The sequence below is a fragment of the Vespula pensylvanica genome, chromosome 11 (assembly GCF_014466175.1).
Source record: "Vespula pensylvanica isolate Volc-1 chromosome 11, ASM1446617v1, whole genome shotgun sequence".
Lineage (NCBI taxonomy): Eukaryota > Metazoa > Arthropoda > Insecta > Hymenoptera > Vespidae > Vespula > Vespula pensylvanica.
The window spans coordinates 2,380,575-2,405,295 of NC_057695.1; the positions used below are offsets into that span (position 1 = coordinate 2,380,575).

The 24,721-nt window shown below is 37.0% G+C and overlaps 1 protein-coding gene and 1 long non-coding RNA gene across 7 annotated transcripts in view; one reads left to right on the plus strand and one right to left on the minus strand.

The window, feature by feature from the left end:
- The window catches only part of LOC122633137 (discoidin domain-containing receptor 2), a 144,211-nt gene extending 120,125 nt beyond the window's left edge, over window positions 1-24,086 (minus strand). For 2 of the 6 annotated variants that reach the window (XM_043820692.1, XM_043820691.1), the window contains exons 1-2: window positions 23,451-24,086; window positions 11,839-11,917 (exon numbers count right to left, since the gene is read on the minus strand). The gene's annotated coding sequence lies outside the window, so the exon portion shown is untranslated. The remainder of the gene's footprint in view (window positions 1-11,838; window positions 11,918-23,450) is intronic. The other 4 variants (XM_043820694.1, XM_043820690.1, XM_043820696.1 and 1 more) reach the window with 3 other exon arrangements.
- Window positions 1-24,721, plus strand: part of LOC122633140 — a 59,123-nt gene that overhangs the window by 13,125 nt on the left and 21,277 nt on the right. The window lies entirely within an intron of this gene.

Consider the following 24,721-nt stretch of genomic DNA (forward strand, 5'->3'; position numbering starts at 1 on the left):
ATGAAAGGTATTGTCTGTAGTGTATTGTTAAAATGACGTTTATAGAATGTTAGATATTCGCTTATGCAAATACGTGCATTTATCCGTATTCGTATTTATGTCCTTTGTATTTGAGAATGGCTGTTGAGTAATATAATATATTGTGAGTTGTTTAGATTGCATCTAGATTATAACTTTGTTTTGTTAAACCAGTTAACCTAAGTTACACGTAATTTTGATCTGATTAGTATTTGGGTTGGGTTTAATATAGATTATCTTCTTTGTTTTCCCGTATTAGATTACACCGATATAATGCTTGTAAAAGACGTTACGACTTTCAATGTGAGAAAAATAAAAAGTAATGTTCCTTTACGATCAGCGTAATACGCGGTGCGCGATTTTGTCGCATCGAAACGTACCGCAGGTTCCAACAGAGACAATGGCAGGTATCTAGAAGAGAAAATGGTAAAAACAGAGGCAGAGGTAGCTTCATGATACGGAGTTAGTCTGGGGATGGGAAGAGAGGGAGAGGAGGGTGAGGAGAACTAAAAAAGCCACGGTGGCTGGCGTAGGTATCGATTGCGATGTCACTCCTGGGAATCGTGGAGGATAAACTCGCGAGTAGCGCCGGAACACCGGCCCGTGTCTGCTTTTATTCATTTTTCCTGCATCCTTCCATCCCTCTTTTCCAACCCCCAGCCATCACCTCTTCCCACCACCACCACTACCATCTATTCCAAGAGAGAGAAAAAAAGAGGAATAGTACGTTACGATAACTGCGTTGGTGCATTTATGTATATAGGAAAGTTTTGCCAACGTCAACGTTTAGCGACGCGATCGCTGACCGCGATGATATTGCCACGATGGTGTTATACCATGCCGTTGCTGGCTTAACGATTAACGTTGGTGAATGCCCCACCAACGACAAAATGGCCGAGCTAATATTCACGGACGAGCGAGGAAGCGGAATTTCTTGTTCGTCGAGTGACGGGGAAACCGCTAAACCTCATGTACTCAATACTAGCTTAAGGTGCCTTCCTTCCTTTCTACGATGTACCACGGGGTAACCTTATCTCAGAACCCACGAGTCTCGGCAAGCGAAGCGTGAAATTTAAAGCCATCTCCGGCACCGCATAATCAACATCGTGAAATCAATGGACTGTCCCAAGAACGGCGAGTGATCGATGGCCGGAATAGTTCGAAGCGTTCTACGCGGTCCTCCATCTCTTTCTCTCTTTCTCTTTCTCTCTCTCTCTCTATCTATTTCTCTCTTCTCCTTTTCTATCCCATCCCATTGATATCCACTCCCTTACCAGGCTCGACCATTCTTTCGATAAACTTTACCGTCCGCTCACGTTCACCGAACGGAGAATGCAATTATTTGCGTTTATTGTTGTTTTACGATCCTAGCACGCGCTGGATGGCTGGGGCTTTTGTTCCAACGAAAATTCCATGAGACGAGATGCGAATTATAATGAATTAAAATGCCATGTGGGATTTGATTCGAAAATAATATTAGTAGGATTGATGAACGAAAACACACACGATTTGGAAGGATAGCAAGGTATTTGATTAAACAGTTTATTATACCTATGGATTTTTAATTTAATAGTAGTTAATATAAATACGTGAAATAATATTTATAAATTGTTTGCTTGCTTGCTTGCTTGCTTGCTGGCTCGCTCGTTGAGTTTTTCAGAACGTTATGCTATTACATGCTACTATTCGTGAATATGATAACGTTATATAAATACAATATATTCGTCCAATTTCAAATGAGATCGTTGTATGTAGGAGAGGGAGGGTGAGAGAGAGAGAGAGAGAGAGAGAGAGAGAGAGAGAGAGAAAGAAATGAGATAAAAAAAAGAGAGAAAGGAAAAAATTTATATCAGGGCTTGAGAGGGAATCTCGAAAAATGGTACTCTCGCTCGTTAGAGTTCATTGTATGCCATTTCATAAAGGGAACCAATTATGTAGTCAACTAGCGGCACATCGGTCTCCTTTCGAGAAAAAGAGGGAAACCGGTGGAAGTGGAAGGAGAGATACAAAGGATAGGAAAGAGAGAGAAAGAGAGGACGCTAGAGAAATTAGAGTATTTATGACAACGGGGAAACTCTGAATCGTCCGAAAACGTCAGCGTACAGAGTATTTTCTCGTACTCTCTTGCTCTTTCCTACTTGTATATATGGCCGTATTCGTTTTGCAATGCTTGCAAAGTGGGAAAAGCGCCGACTGGCATGTCAGGCGTGAAGAAATACGTGCACTATTGCCGACGTACTTACCGCCAACAAAATTTTAAGCTCGGTTTCGTGCTTCGAGAACCGGAGGTGTAATAAACCGTCCTACGTTCGTTGTTGTCAACTTCATTAACGTTTCCTGACAAGGTAGATATCCCTTTGGCAAGAGAATTTTCGACATTCGACTTTTCTGTCAATAGCTATTCAACAATGATCATAATAACGTCGTGCCGTTTTTATTATCACGATTGATTAATCGTGACGATGTTTAAACGAACGGTATATCGAATTTATCCTAAGATATCTGAAACCTTACATGCATTACAATCAAGCGATATACATACATATGTATGTATATCGCTTGATTGTTTCCCAAATTTACCTAAGCTATGATATACAAAATGAGAACATTTTAAATAATTTGTGGATCTTAATAAAGAGGCCGTTTCCATTGGAGTGCGCCGTTCATTGTCGGTTAAGGGTTAATTAATCCGTCGTAAAGTCGCACGCTACTACGTGCCCTGGCTTCCATAATTCAAGACGAGATGAGATCTAACCTTGGTCGAATATGCATTCTGAGTATCTAGCGCGTAACATTATTCAAAGTAGGAATCGGGCTACGCGATAAGTGGTAAGTGTAATATCGAACTTATATATCTAAGTATATATTACTATACATGTACGTATAAGACGAAACACGTTAATACGTTACGTCCGTTACAGTCTCGTAGCTTAATATTCCATACGCGAAAGCACGGTCGTTTCTTATCTTTTGGTGTCGAGGGACCCTCGATAACTTTTCAAAGGCGATTATTACATAATAGATAGAACTTTGCTACAGCATGTAGACAGTACTTATTAACGAACCAACTCGATACGTTCACATAGGGTACATCTCGATTTTGATCAAACTTTCGTAAGAGTTTTCACAAAATGTTTTCAAGTAAAAACAAGCTTTATTCAAAAATGATGTAAAATAATATCTACTTTGATACAATAGATTTTTATAAATTGATTGAAAAAGGATATCCTTTTATCTCTCTGCGTATTATTATTATTATTATTATTATTATTATTATTATTATTATTATTACTACTACTACTACTATTATTATTATTATTATTATTATTATTATTATTATTATTATTACTACTATTATTATTATTATCAATGTTATTATTAATATTAATATTAAATATTATTAAATGCATTTTACCCGAATCCCATTGATACTAGAGATATAATGCGTAAAACAGTAATATATGGTATTGCTTTAATTAACAATAAAATGGATTCCATTCTTTCTATAATTTTAGTTATAAATTAATTTCAAAGAAAGGAATACTTCCATTCAAATTCCACTTTTCCATAAAATCATATAAATCTCCGAAAATCCGAATCTGTAATTATACTTCGTATTATATTAATAATAGAGTCGATCATTAACGCAAAGAATATTACTTGTTCGTAGAGCTTACAATCCGAAGATTTTTAAAATAATTAGATTCCGATATAAATAGAATATTAAAAATTAAGCTTGAATCTAACGTGAAGCCAATGATGCCAATAAATATGAGTATTCTGTATAAATAACTAATCGTTAAGTAATTACTTTATGTACAACTCAAAAACACATTTATGACAAATCAAAAATAGGTGGTAAACAACGAATTTTCACGAAATTTCACGAATTTTCTGGAGATTCGATGATTTAATAGCATAATTACAGATCAATTAAACGATTCGGTAAAATGCACGCGATCTTTGACTACGAATGAAGATAACGTGGAAGCTCAAAAATAGACGTTCGGATCGATAAAGGCTCCTTACTTGGTCCTTGGAACGGAGTCAATCCTACAAGACGCAAGGAAACAATAGAAGGCACCAGCTGCACTGTACGTCCCACTTTAAGTAAATCGCGCGAAATCTACAGCAAGGGAACGAATAAACTAAAATGAACGAAATAATAAAGAAAAGAAGAAAGGCGAGGAACGAAGAAAATGATAAATAGATGAAACATAATTTATAATTAAAAATAAACTCGTTTTACAGATCATATGAAATATCGAGAACTATAGTAAGTGTCAGAATTATTAAGCTATTGGATTAAGATAAAATTATTCCTTCGGATTTTTTGAATAATTCAATGAGTCTCGTTTTAAAAAATTTCAAATAATATTTTTACTCTCTTAAATAAGTGAAAATGTTGGAAAATAAGAGAAAGAGGAAGGATCTCGTACATTCTTTGATAAAAATAAAAAAAAAAGAAAAAGAGACGAAGGAAGAGATCTTACCGGCTGAGCATCGTTCTACGATCGGCGTCGTTCATTAAGTGGAAGGGATGCAGGGTAGTTACCCGTTGGGTCAGAGCCTTCAAACTATACCATCGGCAGTTCCGCAAGCTAATCCAATATAAATCTCCGGGTATAAAGCTGTTCCGATTAATGGTTCGACAAACCAATGTGGTAGAAGGCTAGGAAGACTATATACCGGAGTCCCATGAAGCGCAGGAGTTGGTGCTTCAGTGTGTGGGAGCCACTCCCACTGCTATCAGCGCCGACACGACCACCAACGTTAAAGGAAGAAACCCCTTCCTTCCATCTCATGGACCAAGAGAAAAAGAGAAAGGAAGAAAGAAAGAAAGAAAGAAAGAAAGAAAGAAAGAACGAAAGAAAGAGAGAGAAAGAAAGAAAGTAGAAGGAGGAGAACGAGAGAAGGGTGGTAAAAAAGAAAAGGGAGTGCGACCTTAGCTCTAACGACCCTCGGGCCAACATTATCCCCCGAACTTAAGAAATGGCAGAGCTAATGAGCTTTTAAATTATTCCGCGCACGGGGGTGAGCTTTCGCCGCGGCATGGCCGCGCTACCACCGAAAATTCTCTCACGTAATGGCCTTCTTCTAGTTCTACGTTCATCGATGCATATATGTACAGGGTGATTCGCTCGTTGGTTAAAAGTGAATTTAACGGTTGGTCGGTATAGGAAAAGAATGTCGATTTAAAAAGGAACTTCAGGATAATACGATACCTATAACAGGAATCTAAAACCGATATATCGATTTAAAGGCGTAACTGTCTTCGTTTATCGTTTATCGAAAGATTGAAGATAGAATGGTAGACTTGTAACAGCGTTCATCATCGATCGACCGAATACCCGACATGATCTAAACTGCATTTCACGTTATTGGGGATGTCATTATTCGGATTTCATAATCGCAAATCTTTCGAGAAAGTTAAGATGTCAAAGGAAGAATGATCAAAGATAGAAACATTTTTTCTTTCGTGTCCTGCTTATCCTAAAATATATTCAGTCAAGAAAATGGGATAATAAACTTGATCAAGATCATTGAATTATTGTGCATGGATATATATTTCGAATACATATAAATGGATATAGAGCGGAAAAGTATTTCCAATTCTCTCTGTTTATATCAGCAAAACAATGAGATATCTTTGCCAAGGATAAGTTTACGTATCATTGGTACGATTTAACTAGCTATTCTATGCAGTTTCGAGAATTCCAATAAATCGTACAGGCGAAAACTATTTATTGAAGTAAAACGAAAGAAATAAACTTGTCGGAAAGGGAAATAAAGGAAAAATAAAGAAATAGATTGAGAGTTAGAGATATGGGGTAAGGAGAAAAGAGAGTATATGAAAATGGCGTAGATATAAAATATCATCCGGCTACTTAGACGTACGTATATGAATCCTGAAAGAACGTACGAAAGCGCTCTCCCACTCTCGTATCCGAAAGTTGGCTACAATGGAAACGCCCTGGGAGACTTTTACCAAAAGACAGAAGGCAGGAAAGCGTTTCGCAAAGGAGAACCAAAAGATATGGATGGGGAAACGGGCTAGACAAAAGATCGGAGAGGACTGAAATAAGTAGGAAACGCGAAAGATCGTTTCGATGGTGGGACGAAAGAGCCACGTCTTTCTATGTTAGAGAGAGACAGGAAGACAGTTATAGAGATATATATCTATGTACATATAGAGAGAAAGAAAGAAATACACACCCACAAATCCACATACACAAGCGTATACGCACACGCGCACACACACATATATATATACAGAGAGAGAGGGAGAGAGACAGAGACAGAGAAATGCAAGTTATACCTACGTCTATTTCTGAATATTGGAATAACTCGAATACCGCTTTCATGACGTTGTATCGTCTTTATACGCGGAAATATTCGAGCGATTGTTACGGGAAAGACATTCTTTACAGCTTCAGATTCCTCTTTTCTCTCTAGCGCGAAGTTGTAAGAGAAAGGGTAGTCCAAGGGTAGCTAAGCGATGGCAAGGAATTCCTTACTTTTCGTCGGGCATTGGAGAAAAGAGTATCGTGAGAACCGATGTCTCTCTTCTCAGTTCAGATTCCAAGCGATCCAAAGCGTTACGGCTTTTCTATTTTCTTGTCTTTCAATGAGATATCACATTAACGTATTTAAATGGAACAACTTAAAATAGATGAACCTGGTTATAATTCTTCCTAGTGATCCACATATTGTATCTATTGCATACAAGTAAATTTAAATGTAAGTGTCATACGCTTCGTCGAAGTTCATAACGTAATAGTCGTTGTCCGCATTAAATTACGACGTGAAACCGCGCGCACCCGTCGATTTCACGCTGGTCACAAACAGTTCTCTCTCTCTCTCTCTCTCTTTCTCACTCTCTCACTCTCACTCATTCTCTCTTCTATGTATATAAATTTTCGGAAAATCAATACTCCCCGTCGGGTTTGTTCCTTTTGCATGGCAACGTAGGTACTAAATAACATGACTCGTGTATTTTCTGCAAGATCGATCGCATTTGATCTCTGTCTCGATGATTCTAGCGTGGTTAAAGCTCGTTGCGTTCTTTGATGAAAGAATGAAATTTTTGATACTCGGAAAATATCCATGTGAAATGCGTACAACTTTCTATAGGCAGTCGAGTGGAATAATGTAACGCGAGACGATAACATTTTTTTGCCCTTTTTTTCTTTCATATGACGTAACATTGAGTTTCAGGTTATTCCGAATGAATTCTGGGAATTCCGAAACTACAGAAACGATTGGATCCGCTAAAAAAAAAATGCTCGTTGTTTCGTGACATCTAAATATCACATTCGACCTCTAATTACAATATAATTATGGTTGCGAATTATCTGTATATGCAAAGCATCTCTCATTGAATTATGTATATATTTGAAATTGCATCGTCAGAACGATCAATCCTTATTATAATCAGACTAGCACCGGGTCGGATTCATTATAAAATTTGTCGATCGAATCGATCTCAACATAATGGAATTTCCTTCTATTCGATGATTTGCATATTTATGCCAGTCGTAGGTTCTTCCAATCAACTTCTTAATAACGATAGTAGACGATTCGATTCTGGTCTGCTTCCGTATCTGTCCTGCGGTTAACCACCCCGCCTTCCGTCAAAAGTTTCAGACCAGGCATACAAGTTCACTGCGATTATTCATAGTTGGAGGCACATAATCGATAATACGTCAACTCGACGGGTGGCGAATGGTGGTTAGCGCGAGGTCTCCCAACGACGTCGAGATTTCACGTCGAAACGTTCCGAAAATCGATAATAGCCGAACAGGCGCAGCTAGACAGAGGGAAAGACAGAGAAAGAGAGAGAGAAAGAGAGAAAAAGAGAAAAAGAGAGAGAGAGAAAGTCGACGTTTGAATTATTTGGACGGACGTTGATCGACACCCATTCCTCATTGAGAAAAGCTTATTAGTATCTCTTACTAACATCTTTGAAATCACAAAAATTATATTTAAATCGGTTAAATACTGATTTCTATAAACAAATATCATCGTGCTACGATTAAATTCTATAATACTTTTTGTATATATTTTTTACGACGATACATATATCTTTGTTATGCCAATTAGCACGTGCCAATCGTAATTACAAAATTGTCCTAATTATTCAAATCCCTTAGCGACTATCCATTTACACCGAAAAAATTCGTCGAACCATTAACGACCGAGGTTTCTAATTTATTTGACCGAGTCGATAATTTGAATCATGGCTAATATACGACTGACCAATAACCAACGATATCAAAAAAATTTCAACGTGTCAGTGAAATTTTGAGAACGGAAAAAAAGCCAGGCAAAGTACTTGTAAAATGCTTTCACTTCTACGTTCTCGTATCTTTGATTTTATTAAAAGCACTTCGATCGGGCTGTTAACGGAACAAAATAAATGATTGAAAAGGATTGGTACTCACAAAAGAGCCAGGAAACATGGTTTTTCAATTTTTCTTTTGTTCTTTTTTTAACCCGTTTCAAACGCTCACCGTTGGTAAAGCACTTCGTTGCCAATAGGTAAACTTTCTCAATTGGGACCGCTATGTTAATACTTTCTTCTTTTTTCTTTTCTTTCTTCTGTTTTTTTTTTCTTTTTATTTATAGGTACAATATAAGGATACCTGAAAATTCAATTAATTTCCATAAATTCTCTTCATCGCGTTCAACAGAATATATTGGTGATAATATATTAATAATAATTTTAATGATAATGATATTCAGAATATATCGATAATAATTTCAATGATAATGTATCGCTTTAAATCGCTAAACTATGTGAATTCGAATCTTGCGTAGTTACTTAGATCGAACACGACGCGTTGTAAATCTTACAATATCAAAGAAAAGAAGACACTTGAAAGGGGCTGAACGTTCTTGAAGCGAGGTAAAAGACGCGCACTTCACTGACTTTACGTTCCAACTAAAAATAGCAAAGTCGCGGAATCGGAAGATTCACCTTGAGTGGAGGAAGCCAAAAAAAGAAAAAGAAAGAAAGAAAAAAAAGAGGAAGAAAACGCAGAATAAGAAAGTCAAAAGAAAAGGAGAACCAGCGAGAAAAAGATAGATAGGAGGCACAAAAGAAACGCGTGTATGTATGTATATATGTAGTATCTCGTTGATTTACTTCTTCCTCTCCCTTCGTTAGATTTAAAGTCACTTTATTTTTCTTCTCTCATATCGCCCACGAAATGGAACGTTTATGACATGAAGCCGTTCTTAAGCTTTTGCGATAAAGAGAGCCGAGGATATCACGGGTTTCAGACTGCAAAGCGTTCTCGATTATCAAAGAGTGAGTAAGAGAGATATGTAGAGAAAAGTAAAGAGGGGTAGGAGGAGTTATGGATGGAAGTGAAACATCCTCCTTCCCCTTTTATATTTTTTTATTTTTATGCCCGCATTTCGAAGTCTCAAAGGCAGACAGGCAACACAAGTCCGTTCGAACGAAGCGACGTACAAAAAAGCATTGATACGGTCTCAGCTCGCTTTCGATCCTTAGACGTATTACCAGTGATCGGATTATTTCTGATAATGAACTAGCTTAAACGTCAAAGTATCTGTATTTTATACATAGCAAAGTAATCAAGAGAAAAAGATAAAGCTTTGCTTTTTAAATTAAATTCTTGCCGACGATTAAACATGTTATAAAGTACACGTAGATGTTTCATAGCTAGTGTGGTGGAGGTTAAACCTAGAAAAGGTTTTACATGCGAAACTATAACGCGACTGCGCTAACCAACTCAAATGAAGCGTACAATTAAATGCTACTTAGCAACCCCCGAGAATCTCAATCCCACTTCTCTTATTCTCCGTCCCTCTCCCTCTGCTTCTCTACCTCTCTCTCTTTCTCTTTGTCTTTCTCTTTCTCCTTGTGCAGGGTCCCATCTGTTTCTGCCAGCAACACAGGATCTACTTTGGTCTAGCTATCAATCTAGAATACCGAAGAGCAAGTGCACTCGGTTTGGTCGCCTTGGGAAAAGAAAATTGTCAATCGTTTGAAGATGTACTGAGGTATCAGGAGGGAATACCTGTACGGTTTCTCTTTTATATTGATTTCATAGAGAATATATTTCTCTTATTCTTCAGTAATATATCAGAGAATAATTTAGTGCTATAATACAAAATATGTTCCTATAATATCGTAATTATTATTAACTATGTAATAAACAAACGCTGTCGTTTAAAATTAAGAAAAAATTGTCGATAATTAAATCGCCCTTGAGGAAGAAAAAAATAGCGTGTTCCTGGCAACATGGATATTATCCATCTTGTAATCGATTTTTGTTGCTTCTTTCTTGTTTCCTCTATCTTGAGTGACGCGAACGAAGGACCAGTGAGAGCGTTCTTCCATCTTTTGGCGTGGTAAAATCTAGAGGATTACTAAAGTCGTCCTACGAAATAAGCTGCCTACGTCGTCTGTTAAAGACGAAATCGAGGAATAAGAAAGCTTTGCTGTTACTACGCGAGAAACGTTAAGCCGATACGATGGACGTGGTATTAAGTTCGCACGAATATCCTGGCTAAAAACCACGCAATATATATATATATATATATATATATATATATATATATATATATATAAGGAAAGACGGCAAAAAAATGAAATAGAAGGAAAAAAAGAAAGAATTCTGTTTCGAGAAAATGCTCTACCAATTTTCTCTGTTTCGTAAGAGAAAATCTTTCTCCTCTCATCCGAAAATTCTCGAAACTTTCGACGAGGAAAACTTTTCGAATCACGAACGAGTGCATCCCGGAATGGTTACACCGTGAAATTAGTCAAAAGGGATGAGAGAAGGGTACACTTTAGACCTTGCCAGAAATGTGAAGATTCCTTCGCTACTGCCATCATCGGCAGTAACTCGCGAACTCATTACTGTTAACTATTGTTAATTGGTATTAAGTACTCTCCATATCGTAATACCTATTCACGATAACTACTTGAACGTTACGAGACACAAACCGAGTTTCGAAAAACACTTAGCGTGTTTCCTACAAGAAACAACCTTCTCTCTCTCCCTCTCTCTCTCTCTCTCTCTCTGTCTCTCTCTATCCATTTAATTACGATAGAATTTTCATCCTATGAAATTAGTTAGGATGAACGAGCTACAGAAGAGAAATTGTTAGTATAAATAATTATTAAAGATTAAGGTACGTACGCTAAAAGTAATGGTATATTCTGATCTCGTATATCGGTTTCATTAAAATTTCCGATTAATTTTAAGACGTAGAGAATAAAATACGAAATTATATTACGTTTACGTAGTACTTAGATAAATATCTTCTACACCAAACGATAGTTCGTAGTAGACTGAGGACGTCCTGACACGAATGACGCATATATTTTTCATCCTTGAGAACAGATAACGGAGACAAAGATCGAGCGTGTCTTACCTTATTACCAAAACAAAAACAGTTCGGTGTAAGGTCAAAACAATATCGTTGTATACTATTATATTAATATAAATAAAAGAAGAATGAAAGTTTCTCAATGTTTCTTTCTCTCTCTCTCTCTCTCTCTCTCTCTCTCTCTCTCTCTCTCTCACTCTCTTTTCCTCTCTCTCTTTCCTGTCTCTCTGTATCCATTTAATTACGATAGAATTTTCATTCTATGAAATTAGTTAGGATAAACGAGCTACAGAAGAGAAATTATTCGTATAAATAATTATTAAAAATTAAGGTACGCACGCTAAAAGTAATGGTATATTTTGATCTCGTATATCGGTTTCATTAAAATATCCGGTTAATTTTAAGACATAAAAAATAAAATACAAAATTATATTACGTTTAAGCAGTACTTACATAAATATCTTCTACACCAAACGATGGTTCGTACTAGACTGAGGACGTCCCGACACGAATGACGCATATATTTTTCATCCTTGAAAACAGATAACGGAGACAAAGATCGAGCGTGTCTTACCTTATTACCAAAACAAAAACAGTTCGGTGTAAGGTCAAAACAATATCGTTGTGTACTATTATATTAATATAAATAAAAGAAGAATGAAATTTTCTCAATGTTTTTTTTTCTCTCTCTCTCTCTCTTTCTCTCTTTTTCTCTCTCTCTTTTTTTCTCTCTCTTTTTCTCTTTCCATTTTTCTCTCTCCGTGTTTTAATTAATTCTTCATTATTTTAGCAAATCTCTTGCAATATCCTCGCGATTCGATAACTTCCAATCGAATCTCGGAAGTGGTCGATTTTATTAACTATTATCGTTGAGTAAACAATCGTTAGCGATTATTTTTGTATTCAGAAAATGCTGTGTCGAATGAGCTTTGTTGAGATATCATAGAAAACTTCGTTAGCACGTTCAAATTATTATCGACTATTGAGACTACGAGAGAAAGAGAGAGAGATAGAAACCGATCAGGTTTCGTTGATGGCTCCGAGCTTCGGTCAATGCCCCGGACTAATATGCCAAAATCGTCGTAGGTATACAGTCGTTTAATTCGGCAAACCGCGAATCGATATCTTGCTTAATAGCCAGACATTCTATCTCTCTATCTCCCACGGGAAGTGGTGAATAAAGACTAACGCAAATGGCATCCACGTGGATTAAAAGAAGAAAAAAAGAAAGAAAGAAAAAAGAAAAAAACGATTTGCAAATTTTATTGATTCCTAAAATGTCCTCTTAAAACCTTTGCATTAAAATTTGCATATCGTTTGAACATTTCGAGTATCGAAAAGTAATTCGAAATTAGAGTAACGTAATATCTTTCTCTCTTTATATATATATATATACATATATATATATATTTTTTCTGATGATTAGAGCTCCGATCGAAGCGGTGAAATTTAACTTCAAAGTTTCGATGTTTCCACCGATCCTTCCTCCCTCTAACTTCTCCGACAGAAAATTTGCGCAGGAAGTTTATTGTTTTTTACGACAGTATTGCAACAGCTTCGGTTTTGAAACGTTCGATTCATCGATTTATTCTGAATATACTTGGCGGGATTAAAAAAGTTTGCTTGTGTTCGTTTCGTTCGTTGGTTCGTTCATTCGTTCGTTCGTTCGTCAGTTCATTTCCCTTTTCCTTTCTTTCTTTCTTTCTTCTTTTATTTTTTATTTGCGCTTCTTCGACATTTTCTTGAGTGGAAATGTGGTTGTGAGCGATTGGCATATACAATGAATATGTAACAACTTTGTACGCCGATAAATTTATAGTAACAGTAATAGTAGTAGTAGAATAGTAGTAGTAGTAGTAGTAGTAGTAGTAGTAGTAGTAGTAGTAGTAATAGTAGTGATAGTAGTAGTAGTAATAGTAGTGATAGTAGTAGTAGTTGTAGTAGTAGTAGTAATAGTAGTGATAGTAGTAGTAGTTGTAGTAGTAGTAGTTCGCGCTTAGGCAATAACAAATTCGATTTTATCCTAGAACGAGTTTACGAAAATTTCATTCCGTTCTACCGGCCAAGCAAATACGCGTGGAATTTTCTCATCGGCGTAAATTTACTTTGTTGACCCACGACCTCGCTTTACTGTCCGCAAAAAGGCAGAAAGAGAGATAGAGAAAAAGAGAAAGAGAGAGGGAAAGAGAGACAAAGAGAGATAGAGATAGAGATAGAGATAGAGATAGAGATAGAGTAAGAGAAAGAAAGACAGAGAGAGAGAGAGAGAGAGAGAAAGGTGGAGAGAGATAGAGTAAGAGAACGATAACTCAAGCGAATGCAAGCAGCTTGAAACTTTCAGCGTTCTTTGCTTCGAGATCTTTACAGATGTAGAACGCGATATAAAAGGGTTCAAAACAGGTAAGTCCCATCGATTTCAATGCTTTTAACATTTTTCCAGTTGAACTTCCTCTTGGAATTTCAATTATCAATTCTTAATGCATCCGAATAGTTTACTTGAAGATGGTAGAATCGATCGAAGCTTAATGTCACGTTTCATTTGCTACACAAGGGGTAGATACATACGTATCTCGTACGTTTTCTTCGAAGATTTAACGTAATCGTTACAAACTTGTTAAGGAAAATACTATATCTTTGATCGATAGACAAAGTAAAGTTTTTAAGAAATCCTTTCAATCGAAAGATATCTCCGACACGTGAAAGAAATAGAGGATTTCTAGTTGGAGAAGGGTTATATCGAATCGAAAGTTAGGAGCAAACGAAAAGGATCAGAACCGTACATCGATTCAATGAGAGCAAAAGAGCAAGAGAGAAAGAGATAGAGGCATACCTTCGATTTTTCTTCTATCGAGAAATTCTGAAGAGCTGGCTTAAAGAAAAGAGGCAATCGGCCTTGCTTGTATCAACACATACGCATACATATATTCTCTTTCTCTCTCTCTTTTTTTCTTCTTCACTTATCTTAGTATTCGGATTTATTTGTAGAAACGGACCATTCAGCTTAATTTAATGACAAGTACGTGATCCTACTTCGTGAAGAACTAGCTTACTTCGTGATTTTCAAGAATGAAGGCTGTTCCAAAATTTATCTCCTGCTTGTAGTTCTCTTTCCCTGTCTTTGTCTTTCTCGTTATTCTATTCATCAAGTTGTACATACGTTTCTCTTCTATGAAGAAACAAAAAAAAAAAAGAAAAAAAAGGACAAAGAGAGAAACGTTTTCACGCGCGATAGCAGTTATCAGCCGTTCTAAAATATTTGCTTGTCTCTCCTCCCCAGTTAGAATCACCCTACAAAAAACTCGACGGTGGCTTCGCAAGGGCGAGAAAATAGTTACCCTATGGACTCTCTCTTTCTCTGTCGCACGTTAAAGCAGTATGCTCTACTTTCCACACGCTGATACGGCATGTCCGTCGTGTAAAATAAAACGTATCCCATAGAGGTACTTTTGCACTAGCGAGACTCATATACATATACACCAGAATAGTATGTCTTTCTCTTTCCTCCTTCCCCTCTCTCTCTCTCTCCCTCTTTTTCTCTCTCCCTCTCTTTCTCTCTCCCGCCCTCTCTCTGTTCGAGCAGAGTCACACATTTTTTACTCCCCAGTTACGCTTTTCCTACCAAATTGGGCGCGACCAGCCGTTTATATCGAGTTTAATATTGGCCCGTACGGTGACATTAAAGCCGATAAAGTCCAAAACGAAGCATAGTATCCATGTAATTTTTCGTTCCGCGCAACGAAATGAATTTAAAACGAGCAGAAAGAGAAAAGGTCGTAGACCTGATATTCTTTTGCGTTTACGCAACGGGAATCGATTTCTGTCCTTTTATCGTCTCTTGAAAATTTTTCTTCTCGAGAAAACAGTCCTTCCCAAATTTCTTGAAGATGTCTTTGCTACGTGGAATACGAATTTCTTATTTTCCAACTCAATACTTTTCCATTTAATTTTATTCTCTCTCTCTCTCTCTCTTTCTTTCTCGTTTATTTCTCTTTAAAAACAGAATGTTATTAAAGAAAAATGTAGAAAATTTATGAACAGACAATGAATTAAATAAATTAGTTTTTAAATATTATTTATTATTAAGAAACTCCGATCTGGATATTAATTCCATGATAATACATTGTAATTTATAGATTTTCCATTCAAATTTTTCTACCCTCCTTTTCTTTCTTACTCATGTCGGTCTTTATCTTCGGTGTACTGGAATTAATAATCGCGCTTGATCCTCCTCCTTGTTCTCCATTGTTAAGAGTAATCTTTTTTAAGGCTACTTGAATAACATCGTTCAGAACTAAACGAGAAGAACGCTTATTCTAAAAGAAATCAACGTTCCTTGTTAGGACAAGTCGAGTAGTGATCAAAATAAATAAATGCTTGTCAAAAGTTTCAGAACAATCGGAATAAAATTGTTGTTTTTCCAATCTGTTACATCATATTTCCGATTGTTCAATAGAATTTTAAATCAAAGGATTGTTTTTTTCTCTTTTGTTCACCGTTCCAAAAAAAAAAAGAAGTAAACGAATCTTCCGATGCCATTAAAGAAATTTTTGGATAACGAGTTACAATAAAAAAAAAAAAGGAAAGAAAGAAAGAAAGAAAGAAAAAAAATAAATAAAAAACCGTATTGAACTTTGGTCGTACTTCGAGCGAATGCGACGTCATAGAACTTCTCAAACTTTTGTTCCAAACTTTATGGTGTAATCAATTTCACATCAGAACTTGATTCTGCCTATAAAAATTGTCCTATCGAGTGTCGTCTCGCGAGACATTACTTCAGCTTTATGTTATTCCTTCTGACAAAATGTCTTCATCTCTAAAAGTTTCATATCGCTTTAAAGAAAAAGAGAAAGAGAGAGAGAGAGAGAGAGAGAGAGAGAGAGAGAGAGAGAGAGAGAGAATACATACGTCGTACCGGGCCAAACGAATACGTGTCTTGCCACTATTCCTTCTATTTACTGAATTGCTGTTCAATGTATCCGGAAGAAACACTAATTCATTTACACCAGCCGGATGTTCAACTTGAAAATATCAAACTTAGTCTATCCTCTATAATTAAATCATCGGATTACCAATTTATCTATAATTCTTTCTATGCGATTTTCACTTTCTGTTAATCTGACGATAGTTCCTTAGAGAGTCTGGACATTCATTCTCTCTCTCTCTCTCTCTCTCTCTCTCTCTCTCTCTCTCTCTCTCTCTCTCTCTCTCTCTCTCAAAATTGAAAGATACGAGAAGCGTTTGCCCATGACCGCGGCAATTTCAAAATTCCCCTGTGGTATGGTCAAGCAAGCACTCATCCGACAGTTATGAAGCATCCCTTATTTCTGAAAGCAGCCATCTTTCCCACGGGATTACGCGCAGCGTCGATGATAGTCGAAAGACGGGCGACGTGCCAGAGCATTCACGAGGAAATTCCATCGGCAAACTATCCCATCGAAGTTGCATATCCGGAATCTTAGGGTGTTCTCTATCCAAGGCCGTTAGACGAAGGTGGTTTCTCTAAAGCTGCCGGTCTTTGTCTCTTCGTACTCTGCCAACACAGACTCGAACTAGACGAGCGCTCGCTTGCTGAGATCTCTCTCTCTCTCTCTCTCTCTCTCTCTGTCTCTCTTTGGTGTCTTTAGTATTGAAGGCACTGCCACATTGCTGCAGGCATGGTGCCGTTTATGCACGAATACCTAAAAGGGAACCAAAGTATCTTTGGCTTCCTTCTTCCCTCCTCCAAAGAAACTTCCTCATCCCAAACTGCTATCACCACCTTACTCAGACGCATACGGATTTTCAATAATGCTCGGTAGATATCTCCAATGTAACCCTTCTCCTTCTTTCTTTTCTTCTACGAATGCGTGTTGAAAACATTTATCGTTTTTTGGATACTTCTGTGTTATCTCTGTGTGTTACCTCTGTTATTACTTTTTTCGATCGTTCTGAACTGGGTTATGTTGATACAGAACGCATGAGCATGGATATTGGTTCCTGTTATTCGATCTTCTTAGTGAAAGTGATTTGTACTTCAACAAGGACGATATTATTGGCTCGATTATGTCTCTATCGTCGAAGTGAGTAACTGCTCGAGTATGATAATGGAATTGTATTCAAAGGATTTTCATGTTCATTTAGGAATCGCATAGAAACCAATTGGTAATATCGATGGATTAGAAAAAAAGAAGTAGATATTTGAAAAGATGTCGTCAGATAAAACAGATTCACTTTACTTTCGAGCGTTACATTGAAGGAAAAAAGAAGAAATCTTAAATTTTAAAAGCCTCTGATATCTTTAAGGTTGCATTCGTTTGTGTTGTGCATCTTGCGATTACATTAAAAAAAAGATTCCCCTTATCACGGCAACTCGAGTTCGTGTTGTTGATCTCGCAAAGGTTTAACTTTCGAAGAAAATTAAATTTCGTAGCGAGTCAATCTCAAAAGTTAAATTGACAGTAAGTCTCTCTTTAAGCTTAGCATGGCACTAGCTCTTACATGGATAAAAGTGGATTTTCAAACCGTATAAAGTACATTTTGAGTTTCTACTCCGGATGAGAGGTTCACCAGAAATATGGAGAAAACATAAGGATCTCGTAAGATTGAGTTTGGTGAAAGAGATTAGCGAATTCATGATTAAAACCAGAATCGTCATTCCTATCCGAAATCCTTCTATTTCTGTCGATACATATTTCAATTTCACTGAAAATTAGCCTGTAAATAGGATTATTGAAAACTCAAATAGAGTCGAATGCACACCTTACAATTGTTCCTTAATCCTTCGTGATCCTTGATCGCAATGCTGAAATGATTTGATGTTTTGTTCCGTTATAATTCGCTCCATCTTGACCTGGTTTGAATATAACATTTCATTACACTGAATTGGACCTTTAACCTTCGATTCCAATCAGGTCTATCCGATTCAATGGAAAATCTTATGATTACTTTTACGATTAATGCTGTAGTACTTATAAATTTACCTCATTACTTCCTTTGCAATGTTTCGTTCAAATCAAATTTAATTCATCTGAAGATGTTTGATACAATAGACTTTATCATAAATTTACTTTCTAATTAGTACTTCAAAAGAGTATTTCCTTTTTACTAATACCATGCCAAAGCAACAGTGGTACATACACCAACACACTTTAAGAATTCATCTGAAGGAATGAGACGTTGTTGTTAAAAAAAAAAATAAAAAGAAAAAGAAAAAGAGAAGAAGAAGAAAGAAAGAAAAAAAGGAGAAGAAAAAAGATCTCATGTCAGTGTCGATGAATCGAAATCCTAAAAAACGTATGAAACTCTTGAGAAAGCATTCTCTATCTTTTTCTCAGTGTATTCTTTTCTACTTCTCAAAGGTACCATTACCACTTCTATGCCTATCTCCGACAGAGGATACGAACGCGAGTACAGTAGTCACGTTGCAAGTATCACAGCCTTTGAAAACACTTTCTCGACTCCGCGGCTTGCTATTTCGGTCAAGCACCACCATTATACTTCAAAACATTTTCATGCACACCTTTTCATCCACTCGAAACGGCGCTAGCCGAGACGAGCTTTAGCTTCGGTTGCCAACCCCCGCATTGTGTTCTTTCTTGTCCGAGTATGGAGTTCGTGATAGGAACTACTGCGTATTACGAACAAATGGAAATTTTAAATGTTCTTTTTTCCTTTTTCTTTTTTCTTTACACATATTTCTGTCTACCTCCATTGAAAAGTACAACGGTTACCACATTATACCGTATGATCGTTCATAAACGGGCTTCCACCTACGATACCGTGCATTAACGACACAACAACACGGAAAGAAAGTATTTCCGTTTAGTTCTCAGTAGAACCTTTTATGAATCATGCTAACTCCCCAGGCAAGTTCTCAAGCGCGTTAGCACGGATTCAGAAAATTATATATCTGTGCTAGACGTTGTATGACGTTAACGTTAAACCTCCTATTTTTAAGATACTGGTTGAAACGACTATTTTGAAGCGAAAAGAGAGGGAGAGAGAGAGAGAGAGGGAGAGAGAGAGAGAGAGAATGAAAAAGAGAAAGAGGGAGATGCATCGACGGTAACAATTTTCGAATACATGCCGCGGGTGTTTCACCGGGAGCGATTATAAATCATATTTATAATTTATTCCACGCTTGATTCGTATACAAGGGTAGCTCTCTCTAATGAAAGAGCGTTGCACCGTGCATGATCGTTAATTAGAAGGCATTTTACAGGTAATCATTTCGTAATTAAGCGTATAATTAGCACGCACGTGCGCCAACGTCGACGTTCCACGTGTACGACGAAGTATAGTTTTATAAAAGGTTTATATATATATATATATATATATATATATATATATATATGTATAAATACATATATCCACAGACATAGATATATACATCGAAGGTACGTAGATGAAAGACATTAATACGAGACTCGTGTGCAAACGCGCGGTAAATAATTTCGCGTTGTCATTCGAAATATGCACGGACCGAAGTGAGCTAGTTGAGATTGGAAGAGGGAGAGAGGGATGAGGGTGGGGAACGAGTGGAAGGAATTCGTAACTTCGTGCATTTCAACTGGCAACAGTGAGAGTCCGGCCGCGATTAATTTCGGCAAATACGATGAGTTTCGGATTTTACAGAGAGTGTACATCATGAAACGAAACCGCTTTTGCGACTGGAGAAACTCGTTTATAGAATCCATACCGAACAATAATTCACGAATATAAGTCACCGATGGTAGAACATATTTTTTCCTCGATCTACGAAGGGTGCCAGTAGATAGAGACGATTCTTTATATTAACGGCCGTCTTCTATAGTATACTTCTATAGTATATATATATATATGTACGTACATATGTACATATATTATTTGAAGAATTTAAATCATCTCTACGAGCCAATTTTCAATTTATTGGAAAAAAGGTGCTCCTTCTAGGGAAAAGATTCTATCTCGTATAGGACAAATCAAATAGGATCACGTTTGGATTCATTATTTTCATATTTGCGAACACGTGCAAAAAGAAACGGAAGTGTTGAAGAGACACTCGAAAGGAAGTTCAATTGTAGTAAGCCGGTACGATAGTTTAACATCTTATCTAGAATTTTTCAATCTCCCTGCTAGCTCGGCCAAGTGAGAAGAAGAGAGAGACAGAGAGAAAGAGAAAGAGAGAGAGAGAGAGAGAGAGAGAGAGAGAGAGAGAGAAAGAGAGAGAGAGAGAGAGTATAGCTCACGATAGCGGAAAATGAATGCCTTGGCGCATAAGTGTATTCTCGTGTAGTAAGGACGAGGGTATAAGTCACTCGGTTTCACGCGACTCTGTGCTGAGCCCGTACACGTCTCTTTCTCTTTCTTTCTCTCTTTCTCTCTTTAAAAGACCTACATCGACCTCGCCTATCTCAAATCTTTCAATTTCTCATACTTTCTTGCACGGCGCAGAAATCGGAACGTCGTACGAGACCACCTCAAACTCTACGATTCGCATGAAGCACTGTGTTGCACTTACGATCGTTACGGCTAATGCCTAGACCATTCAATCGATTATTTTATGCTGACCAAACATGTCGTTGTTCTATTTAAAAACGCACTTCTTATCAAACCGTCAAAGAAGTGTAAATATTATATGAATTATAATTGGATGATTTAGTAATATAATAATACATCGATTGTGAATTTATATTAGTGGCTGTATCATTTCAGTTTCTATTCGATCTGAAAGATTATTAATATTTTAATAGATTCGAAAATTCATCGTTGATCATTGGTAAACTGATGTAATGGAAAGGAGAGATATGAAAAATATAAAATTGACGGAATATTTAATTTTATTATAGATGATGACATAAGCGGATCATCAATTTCACCATATATTACATTACCAACAAAAGTGAGCTCATTGGGTAAATGGTAAACATTTAAACGGGAACGATAAATGCGGGAATTGCATATGAAAATTTACGAACCAACGAAATTTAATTGTACAACATATCGAATGTATAACGTCAAAATTCGATTCCATCAGGATATGATCTCTTATTGATTATTTTTGAACTATATACTACAGAAGCAATGAAAAACGTTACCGACGATGAATTCTGTCAATTTGGTGAAATCGAAAGAAAAAATAGAAAAAAAAATATATATATATATATACCTATGTATCAATCGATTGCAAACGTATAAAAGAACGATAAGCAATAGATACTTCAAATATTTTTCTTTCTCTTTTCTCTTACAGACTATAGCATTACAAGAACGAAAATATCTTTCCTTTGACCAACGAAGTAAATGCTTGGCTACACCTAATTGCCAGATCACGTGTAACAGAGGTCACACGGCTCTATAGGTATTTCTCTAAGGTCATTCTTAAGAGCAACGAGTACAAGCTACGAGTGGAGTATTTTCTTCACTATCCTGGTCCAATCCAAGCATGCCTCTTAACCCTCCGTTTCCATGGCAACAGTACTAAAATATAAGAAAGCAATATGTCGTACTTTATTTTCTAGAGACGATCGACGCTTAACGTTTTCGCCGCAGGTTATACTAAATCACCGCTGCTAGATACAATGTTTAAACGTCAAAAACACGAATCGGGATTATCAACGATCGATTTAACTCGAGCCATGGGGAATCCGATAAAAGAATTCTTTCCAAGTTCTTCACTTTTCTATCCTTTCAGTATCTACGCGACAGCCATTTTTAATCCCCTTACTTTTCGAAGCGTCGTTCCTTAATGAAGAACATTAACCAATTAGCTACAGGGGATCTTCACTCTTCATCCTTCTTTCTAATTTCTTTTTTCTTAGATTAGAAAACTACGGAGGTTTATTGTTAAATAGATTAGGAAGAATGTTTCAATGACCGTGTGCACGTTTTAAATCTATTTTTGACAATGTCATAAATACAAACATACAAATACCAAAATAATCCCTTCTCTTAAATAATACTTTTAGAAAGACGCTATGTACACATCCAATTCGTAATTATTCTCAAAGATTATATTTCGGCACGTGGACATCTTGAATTTTTGCATTTTAAGTATAAAAAATTTTTACTAGGCTAGAAAAAACGTACGCGAATATACGAAAAGTTCGAGGAAGAGTAAACCTTGCGGAAAGAACACCGAAAGATGCATTTATTCATTCGGTATACAGGACAACGTCACACTTCATCCTTCTACCCCTCAACCCACATCCCTTCTCTAGATCGAAAACTTTTCGTATATTTTACGACAATGGAGTACGAAAAGACGGTGAATATTTATAGGTCACCTTCCACTCACCAATGAAGCCTCCTGTAATCTTTAACATTTCCCACTTCCCTTCATACATAAAATTATCACTTCTTTTTTATTCCTTTTTTTTGTTCTTAAAATGAATAGAGGTAGAAGAAAGTTCCACTAACACTGGAAATAAAGAGAGAGAAAGAGAGAGAGAGAGAGAGAGAGAGAGAGAGAGATTTGTCGCTAAAATTACAAAGGGTGGAAAAGTCTCATTCAAAAGGATTCATTAAAATGGTTCTACGTTTCAGTACGTTGATATCAACTGGATCAATAAGAACAAAGATTAGTGACGGTTCTTTAGAGTTGAAATAATGTCGAAGAAAAGAAGAAATTCGTAGATTGTTCGTACGTCACGTTTTCTGTTAAGAACGTCTTCAGAACGTAAGAGTCTCGATGATACTTCACTTCAGAACGATATCGTAAACACTTGTTCTTACGACGATCATACGTCGAGTGTCATCAATTCCAGGAAGGGCTGCTTAGGTGAAGATAAGCGCGATGGATCTTCTATCTTGTCATCAAATAAGATTACATATCATCCGTCACGCGTATCGTCAAACAGAGCATATATATTGTTCGAAAAAAAACTGATTATGGAGAAAGAAAAAAGTGTGTTTTCTGGAGTGAGGGTTGAAAGGAGTTGCAAACAGAAAGATAGAGAGGGGATGGAAGAGAGAGAGAGAGAGAGAGAGAGAGAGAGAGAGAGAAAGAGAGCTAACAGCGCGGGATGACTATCCCTTATGAAGGTTAGGTCGTGTCACCAGTAGATTACACCGAGGGCAATCCATCTCTTTCTAAGTTTCGTACTCACCAGGCAATCCAAAGTTGTTTGGAAAAGAATAGTTGGTCCAGGGCAACGGGTATCTCCGACGAGTATTAAAAGGGTGAGAAGTTTCTAACGGTGTGTCACTGATTTCCTTGATAAAACCAAATACACGTAGAAAGTTGAGTAGAAAAAATTGTTCTCAAGTATCACCGACGACACTCGAGTGACACTTCGACATCTCACACTGTCATTCCGTTGAATAACTTTAGATTTATCAATAAAGATGTCTTTGAAACATCCAATCGGAGTCGCGGAACACGGATTTATCTTTCTTTCTTCGAGCTCAAGAGAATTCCAATTTCAATCAGGCAAAGTCTGACGTACTTATTGGTTTATTCACCGGGCGTGTTTAACAGGAAGAGTCGTCGGTAAACAACGCATGTTCCATAGTGGTATCGTGCGGGTAGTAGATCCACAGAGTATAGAACGACACGCATACGCGCCGACATGAAAAGGGGTAGCTCGTCGCGCGGAGCGGAGGGTGACGCGCGCGCGACCCTGACCGATGCGCGGTTCGAGTGCGACTGAGCGAGCAGAGCCGAGCAGACTCGGCCGAAAGCCACAAACGGCGTCGGCTGCCGCCGATCCCTCTCTCACACTCTCTTCCCTTTCTCCTCCTTTCTACCATCCTCCACCTTCTCTTCTTATTCTTGCCCACAACTACGTCTATCTCTAAGGACTTCCTGACCACGAACTCTTCTTATTTACATTTCTTTTTCTTCCCTCTTTATCTTTACCTTCTTCTTTTAACTTTCCCCACGTGCGTCTTTCTTTTTGCTATAAATGTTTTCGTACTTTGCTGTAATTCTTTATAATTTTTTATAATAACACGTGCGTTTATTTGCTGTGGCATGACTTTTATATTGATTTTTCATTTAATAAACTACGAAAATATAACCCGTGCAGTTGGGACGGTATTAAAAAAAAAAAAGAAGATAAATGTAACGATTTACTGCCACACGATGTTCCACAACTGCGGGCATTGAAAAATATTATAGTATCGCTTACTTGTACATTTCAACACTTTTCAATTTCCAAAAGTTTACTTTTTAATCAAGTGACATGACAATTTACTTTGTCAGTCATATATTTTCATCGAATCCTTGACCATCATCTTGTTTTTTTCGTGGCAGGTCAGAAACAGAGGATTCTGATTTTAGTTCTATAATGTTTTGGCTCTTTCATACTCAAAATAACACATTGACTGAAGGAAAATGATATCAGGTAGCTTTATAGATAACCCGGACCACCGCTTC